This window comes from Acomys russatus, chromosome 30 (genome assembly GCF_903995435.1).
Source record: "Acomys russatus chromosome 30, mAcoRus1.1, whole genome shotgun sequence".
NCBI classification, from domain to species: Eukaryota; Metazoa; Chordata; class Mammalia; order Rodentia; family Muridae; genus Acomys; species Acomys russatus.
In genome coordinates this window covers 17,829,789-17,837,301 of record NC_067166.1, presented here as the reverse complement: position 1 = coordinate 17,837,301, position 7,513 = coordinate 17,829,789, and the positions used below count along the sequence as shown (strand labels likewise).

At 41.6% G+C, this 7,513-nt stretch overlaps 1 pseudogene; it reads right to left on the bottom strand.

Annotated features, from left to right (window-relative positions):
* Positions 1-6,159: 6,159 nt before the first annotated feature.
* Positions 6,160-6,504, bottom strand: LOC127212487 (60S acidic ribosomal protein P2-like; annotated as a pseudogene).
* Positions 6,505-7,513: the final 1,009 nt, after the last annotated feature.

Below are 7,513 nucleotides of genomic sequence, written 5' to 3'. Positions count from 1 at the left end.
AATGTTACACACACACACACACACACACACACACACACACACACACCACATTTAGCTATCAGTTCCCACTATCCATGCCAACTAAAACACACATCTGAGCTCAACCTCTGCTCTCCACCCTTAGAACCTGTTGCAAAGACACCAGTGCCTATCAGAAGAAAAAAAAATTCTTTTCCATGCACAATATTGTAGCAAGTGTGATTAATGATTTTTTTTTTAAACCCAGTCCATCTCCACCTGGAGATGACTGGCAACCCAACATTACCAATGAATTTCTGAGTACTTTTATCCAGCGGCATCTGTGTATTCCTGGGGCCTGCCATTATTTTCAGGTTGATTCCCCCATAAGCTGGCTTGTAAGAATTGCAGAGGCTTGACTCACCTCTGCTGTCTGGCACACGTTTCCTTTCCCTTCATCCGGGAGGACGGAGACTATTCACATGCCTCCTTTTTCTCTGGAACACAGAGTCCAGAAGCCGATTTATTTCCTCTCTGCTGAGGTCTGCTCGCTCTTTGTATCCTCTGGTCTGGATTTTACCAGGCTAGCTCCCTTTTGAACATAGTCTGTACCTAGTTCACGAAAACAGTTTTTGCCTGGACAAATTCTAATAGTGCACACTGGTCACTCCCTTTGCCCCACTGTCAGAGCCAGTCACTCTGTACCCATTCATTTCCCCAAATGTAAGCCAGACATCAGCCTTCTATGACCCTAAGTGCAAAGGACACATGGCAAGCCTTCAAGAAGTCCCTCTGAAGTGCTTTCTAGACTCAGATTTAAAAAAAAAAAAAGAAAGAAAGAAAGAAAGAAAGAAAGAAAGAAAGAAAGGAGTCACAGCCCACCAGCTGCTCTCTCAAAAGAAGGCATCGAATGATAGGCCCCCTGCACATAATCCTTTCTCTGACATTTAGCATCCTAAGTGTGGATGATCACTGCTGGCCATACTGTAGTAAATGCCTATGGGTGGTTGATGTACAGTTCAATTTAACATAAGACGCTGTTATTAATTCAGGATTAAGAAAGAATCCTTGAGGCCAGCAAGACAGCTCTGCTTGGTAAGGAGGGGGTAGTGGGAGAGAACCAAGTGCAGCAAGTTGTCCTTTGACCTGTACAAGTATGTGTTGGTATGTACAAGCCCCTCCCCCTAAGTAAGTAAGTAAACAAACAAATAAATAAATTTAAATTTTAAGAATAAAGGATTTATTGAGACATCAAATTACCACACCAAAAAGATGGGAGTAAAATAGCAAAATTAAGAATTTGCCTTAATCTAAACACACAACACTCTTTTCCAATTAGAAGGAAGATACTTAAAACATGTATAATTAGGAAAAGATTAGAATCTAGAATATAAAGAATACCTAAATATCAATAAGAAAAAGATTAGTTATCCAATTTCAGAGGGTTTACATAGGCACTTTAAAGAATAAAATAAGACTAGAACCATATAAAAAGGAGGAAGGGTATGGGGCTGGAGAAATAGCTAAGCAGTTGAGGCAACTGGCTGCTCTACCAAAGGATCTAGGCTCAATTTCCAGCACATATAGTGAGTCACATACAACTGTCTATAGCTCCAGTTCCAAGAGATCAGACACCCTCTTCCGGTATCTTCTAGCATCAGGCATGCAAGTGGTGCCAAACATATGTGCAGGAAAAACATCCACACTCGTACAATTAATTATTTTAAAGGTCCAAAAAATGCCATGCAATTAATTTAAAGCCATCATGAGATGCAATTGCAGACTCAGCAGATTCGCAGACACGTAAAACTTAGGAACCACGAAGTGCTCGTGAAGAAGAGAGCAGGAGGGACTGGAGTTTGTCACTAGCAAGAGTCTAAGTTGATACAAACACTGTGAGAACAAGTTTGGCAGTTGTTACTTGTCACCACCCTCCAGTGGAGTCTGTGTGACAAACGTCACCGGGAACCGAGGCGACAGCCCCTATCTAAGGGAGAGCCTCCTGGAAATGGGTCTGATGTTTTTGCCAGGAGTAACTAATTGCAGCCTCACCCCTCCTTTTTTTTTTTTTAATCACTCATTGTTTTGGGAACATTCTAACTGTTTTCTTTTTCTGCCTTTGTTTCTACTTTTCTTATCAAAGAACTTTTCAGACATAACTGTGTAGCTAGGCGGCCCTTGACTTGAAACTGCAGCCAAGGGTCATTCAGTCAAGTTTACCACTAAGTTACGTTCTACTTGTTAATAAAAACACGGCTAAGAATTAGTCACCAGTGAATAGTTCATATTATAACTTACAAATAATGTGTTTGAGTAAAACGTCAGATAGTGACGGGTAAGCTAAGAAAACAAACTGTCTTGACTCACAGATGCTTAGCATATGAGGGAACATTGACCTTTGATTAAGAGGGCAAATGCACTGATACCAATCTAGCGACTTATGAATGACTGTTCCAGATTGGTGACAATAATTACACTGCATCCTGTATTTTTGAATTGTATGGAAAAATAATGTAACCACAAGAAACACCCCATTTTAAAATGTGTATATAAACCCGGCTTGCTTGTCTCCAAAATACACTCAGACGCAGACTCAATCTTGACTTTTGTCTCTGTCACTCGCCTATCTTCTGCCCACCCACGCTTCAAGAACTCCCGACCCCAAGGGCCTATACCTGACTGAGATGTCCACAGCAGTTACTAAATAAAACAGACATCCTATTCACCTATAATCCTACTCCTAAAGAGTTGCCTACACATTAGCACCAAGACACACACATAACGCTGCTTATAATTGCCTAGAAACATAGATAATCCAATTGTCTCACTATGTTCATCCAGAGAATCATACCAATGAGGTACTTTATGTGTAGTCTATCTCACAACTAAGAGGAAAAAAAATGAAGAATCAACATCAGTGAATTTTACAAAGTGTCTTAACAAAAATACAGAGCTCTGAACAATATATTATTTAAGACCCATTTGTATACGGCAAAACTTGAAATAAAAATAAGTTTAATAATAATAAAAAAAAAAAAAAAACCAAGCTTGAAGCTGGGCACGATGGTGCACACCTGCAATCCCAGCACTTGGGAGACAGAAGTGGGTGGATCTCTGTGAGTTCGAGGCTAGCCTGGTCTACAAAGTGAGTCCAGGACAGCCAAGGCTACACCTTGGCTCCAAAAACCAGAAGAAGAGGAAGAGGAAGAGGAGGAGGAAGAAGAGGAGGAGGAGGAGGCGACCACCAAACCAAACCAATAAAACTCCATGGTAGCAATGACCTCTCTGGGAGAAGCTGACGAAGCAGTGTGGATAAGACTTCTCAAGGACTCAAAAACACTGATGACACCATGTCTTGAGCTTTGTTGTACATCGCAAGTGTTTATTTTGTTGCTATCTTCATAGCTTACATAGAATGAAATTACAAACACAATATATAATTAACATCCTGTGCTACATGTCATTTATGTGTCATAAAATTACAATTGGTACGATATAATTATAATTGGCATAGAACATACTGAGTACTACATATTTATAAATTGAAAACAGTAATGTATCGTATGATATATACTGCAGTATTTTCTATCATGCTATATGGAATATATGGAATATAATTATTGCTTATAATAATATATGTAAGCCGGGCAGCGGTGGCACATGCCTTTAATCTCAGCACTCAGGAGGCAGAAGCAGGCAGATTGCTGTGACCTCGAGGCCGGCCTGGTCTACAAAGTTAGTCCAGGACAGCCAAGGCTTCACAGAGAAACCCTATCTCGAAAACCAAAACCAAAACCCAAAAATATGTGTAATATATTATGCTCAGTGCGCCCTAAGTGGTAATGCTGTGGATACTTTCTACATTTTTCTAACGGCCTAATGGTAGCATAATACAACTGAATCTTGGTAATTAGCGCTCATTGTGTCGCATATAAATATACATATCTTCCTCTATATCTAACTCATAGTATTTGCATATAAATATGCACATCTTCCTCTAGACTCTAACTCCTCCCTAAATTACAAACGATGCCTGATACAATGAAAGTACTGTACAAACAGTTGCTGTTCTGCATTGTTTACGGGGACATATGGGTAGTAAGCCTTTACGTATCCAGCACAGGCACGATATTTCTTCCAAAAAAATAAAAAAATAAAAGTTTTATGTAGCTCAGCTAACCTGGAACTCAGGGATTTGTAATTTCTGCCTCTCAAGTGCTAGGATTAAAAGCATGTACCACCATACCTGGTATTTCCAGATATTTTAAGATCAAGATTGATCAAATCCATGGGACAAGAACTCACAGACAAAGGGGGTCAGTTGCACTTGCAGAAAACAGTGATTTTTTAAAATAAATAAAAATTTAAAATTAGAATATCTGAGTGGTGATGCACGTCTTTAATCCCAGCACTCGGGAGGAATGGGCAGGCTGATTGATCTCTGTGAGTTGGGGGCCATCCTGGTCTACAAAGTTAGTCCAGGACAGCCAACCTTACACATAGAAACGCTTTCTCAAAATGCCTCCCCCACCCGCCAAATCCAAGTACTCAGAATCGTGGCCCTGTTTTCTGTTTAAGTTTTATTTAGCATACAAAATAAAGGATTTTTTAAAAATGTTTTATTCATTTATTATGATGTATACAGTGCTCTGCCTGCATGTACCCCTGCAGGCCAGGAGAGGGCACCAGATCACACTATAGATGGTTGTGAGTCACCATGTGGTTGCTGGGACTTGAACTCAGGACCTCAGGCAGAACAGTCAGTGCTCTTAACCTCTGAGCCATCTCTCCAGCCCAAAGTAAAGGTTTTGTTCTGACATTCTCATACATACGTCACTGTACCTTGCTCCTGTCCTCACCTCAATATTCTTCTTCTTCAACTCTATTCCCATCCCTTTCCTCTCCTCAAATAATAGTCCCTCTGTTGATTTCAGTGTGTGTGTGTGTGTGTGTGTGTGTGTGTGTGTGTGTGTGTGTGTGTGTGTAAGTCTAGATTCTACATATGAGATGTTCTGGCTTTCTTGCTGACCCACTACCCTTTTTGTCCTCCCCTCTCCGTGTCCTTTAGGCCTCCTCCCCTCCCCTGAGAGCCCATCTTCTTTTATATTATATGTACACAGACACTTAAGAGCTACATCTAGATTCTGTGAGAGAAATGATGCAATTGTTGTTTTGTCTGGCTTCTTTCACTTAATATGATGATCTTAGGTTTCATTTATTTTCGTGCAAATGACATATTCTCATTCTTTATGGCCCAGTAAACTTCCACTGTGTAGCTACACCACATTTTCTCTGTCCACTCACGTGTCAATGGGCATCGAGGTCTGGCTTCAAGTCTTTGCTATTGTGGGTGATTTGTTGGTTACAGTGGTCACGTTCAGTGTTGTGTCTGGTGATGTGGGAAAGATAATCTCTAAAGGTTCAACGTTCTTCTTTAACTGACAAATAGGTGTCAAAATCCCAATGTGACCTTTAATCAGCATCTCCTCTAAATATTCACCCATCTTTAGTACATCTTCCTTCCTGATTCTATAGGATATTTTTTCCCTGTATGTATGTACAGACTGTAATGTTTGTAATTTCTCTGGAGTTCCCTTAAATTCTAACCCATAATTTAGCATCCTTAGATCAAACCAAACAACAACAACAACAACAAAAAAAGCAAACAAACAAAAACCTAAACCTCCACAGCCCATTAGCAGCATCTAGTGGTTCCTTGGAGTTTTCCTATACAAAGAAACACTTGAGGAAAGATAATAGGTCACCAAGAAGAGACTCGATACCCTATGAGCATATACAGGGGGAGGAGGTCCCCCTCAGTCACAGATATAGGGGAGGGGAAAAGGAGGGGAAGTGGGAGGGAGGGAAGAATGGGAGGATACAAGGGATGGGCTAACAACTGAGATGTAATATGAATAAATTAATAAAAAAAAACCAAAGCAACACTTGAATGGCCAATCTAATTTACGGGGAGGAAGGTCTCTTTAAATCTTCAATCAAAAGTCTCCTGTGAATAATTTTACACCCATAGGAATGTGTGTCGGCACCTAAGCATTGCTGAGTGTTCCCTCACAAAGTTTGCTATGAACATACACAATATTTGTTTTGACATCATCAAAGAACCTTCACCTTAAGCCTATGTGAGATACCTGCTTTTATACATACATACATAGAAAGGTTTTTTTGCAAAGGAGCAGGAATTTAATCAAACAAGCCAAATCCCATGTCGTCACCTGACACTCCGCACTCCTCCTTCTCATCTCTTTTCTCCTCTGCTGCAGCAGGGGCAGAACCAGCAGCAGGAGCTGCTGAGCCAGGGGCAGCAGAAACAGCTATGAGCCCACCAACAGGCACACCGGCGAGCTTGCCAACACCCTGAGCAGTGACATCCTCAATATGTTTTCCATTCAGCTCACTGATAACCTTGTTGTGCTGGTCATCGTCTGCCTGGATGCCCACATTGTCTAGTATCTTCTTGATGTCTTTGGTGCTAGGAGAGGAGTTGCCCCTGAGGGCGGCCAGCAGGTAAGAGGCGACTTAGTGCATGCGACCTCCTCCACAGTGAAAGGAAGCAAGGTAGCTGCTTTCTAAAGACCTCCCCAGGCCCCCCTGAGCGCACTGAACTTGCCCTCTCACCATTATTTTTACTGCATCTACTGGAGGTGGGAGGCTGCTGGTTAGGGAGAGAAAAGGCAATTCCCAATTTCTGCTTTAAATAGTTGTAGAACCCTGGTTAAAGCCCCGTCTGTCCCCACCAGAGCTTGAGGCCTAGTGAAGGCGATGCTCTTCTTTAAAAGCTCAGAGTTCGTTTCTAGAAAGAACTTGCATTCTGATCCGTAAGATATAAGAGAAGATTCTCTCATCATTTTTGCAGGATGAGGAGGGGATATGAATGAGGGTGAGAATCAGGAACTTGGATGGCGCACGCCTTTAATCCCGGCACTCGGGAGGCAGAAGCAGGTGGATTGCTGTGAGTTCGAGGCCAGCCTGGTCTACAAAGGGAGTCTAGGACAGCTAAGGCTACACAGAGAAACCTTGCCTCACAAAAACAAACAAACAAACAAACAAACAAAAACAACAACAAATAATCAGGAACGTCAGCGTCCTTCTTTCTTGACTCTCTTAGAGGCCTTTTCTGACTCTCCTGGAGCTTAGCCTTGCCACCTTCAATTAGATATGATTACGCCTGCCCCTGCAATTTTCATAGATTGCTCACAGAAGAATCCATAAGGCCTATATTATTAATGCATTTGGGCCTACAATTCTGCAAGCAGTGACGTTAAAGACCAGGCTGCACCGTAGCATGGCGATCACATCTATGTTAGTCAAGGATTTCATCATCACACAATGTGCACGTGAGACTGACAATCTGGGGCACACAAAAGAGAGGAAGGGGAGACACTCCCTTATCGATCCACTCTGGAAGTAATCAATCCAGCCTGGCGCACCCTGAACTTCTCTTGAGAGATGGATTTCAATCCCAACCAATAGTGATACTCCATGATTTAGTCTCTGCTATGTTAAAGTTATTTTTATAAAACTGTGTTCGTAGCCA